This window comes from Taeniopygia guttata, chromosome 3 (genome assembly GCF_048771995.1).
Source record: "Taeniopygia guttata chromosome 3, bTaeGut7.mat, whole genome shotgun sequence".
Lineage (NCBI taxonomy): Eukaryota > Metazoa > Chordata > Aves > Passeriformes > Estrildidae > Taeniopygia > Taeniopygia guttata.
In genome coordinates this window covers 73,752,405-73,758,517 of record NC_133027.1, presented here as the reverse complement: position 1 = coordinate 73,758,517, position 6,113 = coordinate 73,752,405, and positions in this window count along the sequence as shown.

Genomic DNA, 6,113 nt, shown 5'->3' with positions numbered 1-6,113 from the left:
TCTGAAAAGTAATTTTTTACTTTGGAATACATCAGATATTATGTTAGAGACTGTGATCAACAGGGTAAGAAATTACAAACTTTCATCATAAAATAGTCTGTATTGGCATCTGTGGTTGTTATTAGTTGCAAACAGTCTGATCTTGCTCTGAACTCTGTGGCAGGGCTGGTAACACAATAACCAGTTGTTTATAGATGAGGATTTAAAGGAACAGGATGGATACTTCTGCGTTTGTTTTGTTAAATTTCAACTTCTCATTCCAAAACATATTTAGTCCGTTAATTTAATGTAGAATGAATGTAAGCATGCACATGCACATGCTCACAGACACGTATTCACTGTGGTTTAACAAGTTATCCTCTTATTGCACACAATATTAATTTGAATATTTTAGTTTTTCAAAATAAATTCTTCCTCTTTTTCATCATCAAAGACTAGAACTTCAAAGGAATGCATAGGTTGAAGAACAGATTCACAGAAGACCACCAGTGTCTCTCCATTTGCTTTCTCCTATGGAGAGTAAAATCAGAGGGTAATGTCTGGACAATGTTTGGCTCTACAAAGGATTAAAGATTCAAGTTACATTTTAATAAGCTTCTTTGCAGTGTTTCTTAACTGGAAATCACAGCTAGAGAATTACTAGTTTGGTTTATTCATTGTGGGGGATAGATATAAACTAAGATCATATTGCTTCCTTTGTGTTATTTTTGAAATACATTGTGTGTGTTAGAAATCTAGCTTTCTCACTTCCCAAAAATTCTTTTGTTGCCATGAAAATAAACTATATGAAGAAGTTTGAACTAGATAAAATAGATTAAATCTAGAAATAGAGAATAATTAGTCTAATGTAGTGTATAAGCCACAGTCTAAAAGTTCAGCTTTTATTAAAACATGAGTCAGCTGATCCTAATTATATTTTTGGAGGCTTATTTGGTACCCACTGACTTTGCTCAGATATACTAACTTCTGCTAAGTGTGTCTTGGTAGTGATATTTTTGATGACATTTGCTTTGATGGTGATGAGTATTCTGAGACAAAAATCATTTAAATTTTATATATTCATTGTAGGAACAAGATCAAGAAATTACCACACAGTCATGTTTTGAAAGTACATAAATGGGTGGCACACTTTCTCCTTTGGAAAGTGCATTCTTGTACTAAAAGGCACCTAATAGACTGCAGAAGTGTATTTTCCACAACATAAGTTCTCCTTTTGTTGCTATATTCAAACTTTGGTAAAATGATCTTGCATTCAGTTCACTTCATTTGTTTTACCTAAGATGGAGCACATTGACAGTTTCTTCTTTCCTAATTAGTGCCACAGATGTGATTTGCTGCTCTAAGTTTGTGGTAAGAAGCATGAAGGATTTCTGGCAATTCTGTCAAAAATGCTTTATCAGTTTGTTTTCCTATCTCTGAAGCTCTCTGATGGGAACACTGCTACCATCTATTGTTAAACAAATCTGGAACAGGCTGGGACAATCCAGTTAGTTATTCTTACTCAATGCTGTCATTTACCAGAAGGGCTTATGCATGCAGGGCTTATGGCTTATGACAGCCCTGCATGTCATTTGCATGCAGGGCTTACGGATTTTTCCCGCTGTTAAAAGACTTAAGGAATAGGGCAGTAGAATAAGTGTATATCCTACAATGCACATTTGAAGAACAAATGGCAAGAGATGTGGTAGAGGTCGTTTGGTTTGTCCTTTATCAGTTACTTACTTTTCCACTTCAGTTACTTATCTTTGCCATCTCTTTAGAATCAGTTTTAAGATAAGAGAGTCTAAACTCCAAATCTTTAGCATTCCTGAGAGCAAAAGAAGCTTGGAATAACTATGTATCTAGATAGATCTAGAATTGTACAAAAAAATGTTTTCTTCCAAGTGTGGTGTTTCAAGTATTACTTGGATCTGATCTAATTGTTGGCCTGGATTCCCAGGGTCTGTGTTTTCCTTGAGGTATTCACACAGTAAATCTATATAGACACAGATTTTGAAGCTGCAGCACCCCATGAGGAAAAGTGTTGAATTATTTTGTTTACCTAGATAATCCTAAGGAGGGAGTGATGATTCTTAAATCAGTTAGTCCAAGTTCAATTAGTCAATTTATCAGAGAGTCACAGAATACACCAAGTTGAAAGGGACCCACAAGGATAATTGAGTCAGACTCCTGGCCTTGCACAGAACCATCTCCAAGAGCCACACCCTGTGCCTGAGAGCATTGTCCAAAAGCTTCTTGAACTCTGTCAGGCTTGTGCTGTTACCACTTCCCTTGGGAGCCTGTTCCTATACCCAAAAACCTTCTGGATGGAGAACATTTTTCTAATACCCAGCCTAAACCTCTCCTGACATAGCTTCAACCCATTTCAACATTTTTGATTTTTCATTCATTCTAGGGAGCATCAGGATCAACTACAAGTTCGCTGAGGTGGGCATTGCAGAAGTACCATGAAATATCTTTTATGGTTAGGCATCTGTGTGAAAAGAAAGCTTGTTATTTATGTTCTTTGAGTCATTCCCCAGTTTGTGCTCTCCTCAATGGTGATAGGAAGGGTTAGAAACAGAACCATGTGTTCTTATTCAAACATAACACCAGCAACTAAAAGTAATTAAAACCTTTTTAGGGTTTTCATCACTACTGCATTATACAGAAACGTTTACGCAAGAGATAGCGCTACAAATTTGATTTACTTCATCTTTTAATGCATCCCATCTAGCGGTTTTCAAGCAGCCTGATGGCCTTTGAAGTGAACACATGGTGGCAGTGTTTCGTAATTCAAAATAGCACTCCATGCTGACATTCACTCTCTTAGGCTGTGTATAAAAAAAATCAAGTTTTCTTCTGATTTCAGCAGTTTTGTATATTTGTTTCTTAATTGTGTCTTCTGTAGAAATTTGTTTTCTCATTTGTTTCAGATCACTTTCGGAAAAAGTTGATTGAACACATCTGAAAAAGATTATTTTTGCAAACATTTTCATAGTTAAATAGAGGTTCATCACATTTTCCACACTATTTGCTGAGGACTTTTGGAATTTTTCAGATGTCCATCAGCTTCCCCTCTCCATACGTACTTTAAAAGAATAAGTTATTCAAATTTAATAAATAATTTAACAAAATATTGTTTTTTATAAAACATAAGTATTGATATTCCTAAAAGAAAAAATTTCAGATTGTCATTTATTAATTGCTATGAGAGCACCAAAAATGGTCTTTTCTCAAAAGTAATGTATATCTTTAGAATAAAAATCATTATTTTCAAGAAATATGTTTATTGGGAAATTTTCACTAAGGTCTGAGCCTTATTGCTGTGGTAATGGTTTTTCAGTCTGTTGTAGCTGAAATGTGCTACTCACATGCTGCTCTGTGAAGAAGAGCTAGTTGAGCATTGCTTGTTGGGTGGCCTTTGAAAACCTTGTCCATGGTAGCAACTTCAAACTGTGCAGAAAGGTTGCAGTTAGAAAAGATTTTCATTCACATGATGTGATTTTTGTACACTGTGAAATCTTGTGTATAAACATTGGAACATCCTCAGCAGAGCTCTTTTTTGCCTACACTACATGAGTGCATCTGGTCCATGTGTGGTGTATAACCTTTTTTTCATAAATTGGTCTGCAGATGCAGAGCAGATTCCTGGCTGGTGTGAATTACTCCTGTTCCATCTTCTTTGGGACAGATCCTTTACTCTGATAAGGATCATCCCCACACTGTTTCAGTTTCCCTTGAAGGGGATTGGTTTCTAGCTGTACAGCTTTTTCAGGCTTGTGTGTTTTCAGGGTACTGGAAGAAAGAGTCACATAGTTCAGATAAATTTGCTGTATAGCAAAACCTCATTAATTTAGAAGCATACATTGCAGGGAAGTAAGGATCATGTGTGGGACTTTACAGCTACAAAGCAAATACCTAGATTCTTAAATATCTTTGTGTTTCTGAAAGAACTTCGCCTAGAGTAGAAATGAGTTTTCTTTTTGAGGCTTTTTCAGGGCAGCACTGTAAGTTAGAGCACCTGATATGTGCTTTTTAAAAATTTTCAAGGATCAATGGAAATGTCTTATTTAAAAAGTCTTATAAGCCATATAGATTTTCAGATAGAAATTGAAAGAAAAATGCCTGTTGTTTGTCTTCCCCGGGCCTCAGGCAATAGGATGTAAATATGGGTAGTGAATACTTTGTGAGATCAAACTGGCATTTTTTCTGAAGGTGAGAATCCAAGACAATATATACAATTAAAGCCAACAGCCTTGCCTACCAAAAGGAGTCCATGCCTTCTGGCATTCTCCACTGAATACCTCCTCTGTTCCTCTCCTATGTATATGCATCTCACAGTTTCTCAAAAAAAAAAAAAAAAAAAAAAAAAAGCGTAGTAGAACCAGCCAGTGCCAGTTTGTTTTCCATGTTTTCTTTTCTCTGTAAGGGATTAGCTGTAGTAACAGATTTCATGTGCCAGAAAGTGGGTGAACATTAACTATTTTGTCATGCACTGATCCTTCCCACAGCCCTGCAAAATTTGAAATGCAGGAATGGTTATTCATTAACATTTCTTTGTGTCTACAGGAAGTACATTTACTATGTAAACATGTTTTATATAGAACATACAGCTGTTTTGAACGAGCACTCAATGAAACATAAGAGTACAGTGCCTACACTGCCACTTCAGAAACTCTGAGATACCACGGCATTGTGTTTTGGAAGAGTGAACACAAAAAAGACTTGGTGGAAGTTTCTTAAAAAACCAAAAATCTTTGATTTGCTTGATAGTTTCATATCTAAAATGTATCTGCACACTGAACTATTATTGTGCAATTTTTAGAAGTGGAGTGGGGGGGAATGTGTTTCTTTGTGCTGATTTTAGTGGAGATCCCTTTAAAGAAAGAATAGTCAAGCACCATCAGATAGTCCATTTTTCATAGACTGTGGAAAATACTGCCACCAGAAAAAAACAAACTTATAGCATGCAGAAAATGCGCCCAGAATATCTAGAAGAATCACAGGCTGTTTGTTCTGAGAATGTCAGTCGTAAATCTGTGAGGAACTTCACTAGTAAAGATACATCCTTGGGTAATAGGTGGAATTGTCCCAGATATACCTCTCTGTAAGCAACTCCACTGGCTAAACTTCACTGAAAGAGCATTTTATGGAATTGGGATGTTTTCTGAAATGGTGAGGAATTATTCTGTTTACCAGAAACAGCAGTCAGAGTGTTCTGGCTGTGCTGTTGCCTCTAGCTGGCTGAAGCTGTTTTGCCCCTTCAGAGCTGCAGGATGGTGCATTGATTGAGGTACTTCTCAAACCGTACATTGTAATCATGGGCTGTAAACATTGGCCCTCCCACATCAAGGTTACCATTCCTAGAGGACTCTAGGGCTGAGAAGCATAGGTGTGCTTAGGAGAGGGGATGTGAAAAGCAGGCCAAGCCCTGCACAGAGGGCGGATGTTGAGGTGCCAAGTTAGCCAATATTCAGACTGTGGGCTGCTATGCTGTGGGTTTGTGTTTGGATTTTAGGTGTGAGAATCACTGAGGCTGGTAAAGACCTCTATGATCTTTGAGTCCAACACTACCTTGTTCAACACTAAACTATATCCTCAAGTGCCACATCCGCATGTTTTATTTTAACTACTCCAGGGATGGTGATTTTATCACTTCCTTGGACAGCCTGTTACAATGCCTGATGACCATTTGGTGAACAAATTTTTCCTAATATCCAGCCTAAACCTTCCCTGGTGCATCTTCAGGCCAATTTCTTCTTGTCTCATTGCTTGTTACTTGGGAGAGAAGACCAAGTCCCACCTGGTTACAATCTCCTTTCAAGTAGTTTTAGAGAGCAATAAGGTTCCTCCTAATAATCCTTGCTCAGAAAAGCCCAAAATGGAAGAATTGAGTCCTGGTTGTCTAGCCAGTTCTATATGCACCTTTTACTAAATGTTAAGGAAGGGGAGAGTTTCTAGTATTAATGGGAAAATAATACTGCCCTTTACTGGCAGGATAGTACAGTGATAGGAGAAGACAATTAGATGAGCTCATAAATTTTGCACTAATGGCACCTGTGCAAAAGCAGAAGGTTAATTCTTGACAGTTGATAAAAAAGAAGTGCTAAAAAAAAAGGCAAAAAGCTGCA